The sequence below is a fragment of the Penaeus monodon genome, chromosome 30, assembly GCF_015228065.2.
Source record: "Penaeus monodon isolate SGIC_2016 chromosome 30, NSTDA_Pmon_1, whole genome shotgun sequence".
Taxonomy (NCBI): Eukaryota; Metazoa; Arthropoda; class Malacostraca; order Decapoda; family Penaeidae; genus Penaeus; species Penaeus monodon.
The window spans coordinates 13,459,261-13,459,595 of NC_051415.1; the positions used below are offsets into that span (position 1 = coordinate 13,459,261).

Sequence of the window (335 nt, forward strand, 5' to 3'; positions counted from 1 at the left end):
CGTAGGAATAACGAACTTAAAGAAGGATAAACACATCGACATTTCCCCTCCTAGTCGTTTTCCTATTCCCTCCTAAAATCAAAACGTGGAACACAAATCAATCGAGTAACTCAAACGTGTCAAAATATGTCGCACTCAACCGCGCAAACAAAGTCGACGATGGAAACTTCTCGTCCGGGCCCAATCCCTCGGTCAAACGGCTGCCAATTATACGCGCAGATCGTCAGCTGAGCGAGATCAAACAGCCACTCGCGGACGCCTGGGAAGGTCGCGGAAGGAAGGGGGGGAGCGGCTGCTGGAGGAGTGCGGGGGACTTTGGATCAGCTGATAAAAGT

The 335-nt window shown here is 51.0% G+C and overlaps 1 protein-coding gene across 1 annotated transcript in view; it reads right to left on the bottom strand.

Annotated features, from left to right (window-relative positions):
- LOC119592355 (choline O-acetyltransferase-like) overlaps positions 1-335 on the bottom strand; it is a gene marked incomplete in the record, with an annotated part of 212,829 nt that overhangs the window by 69,478 nt on the left and 143,016 nt on the right.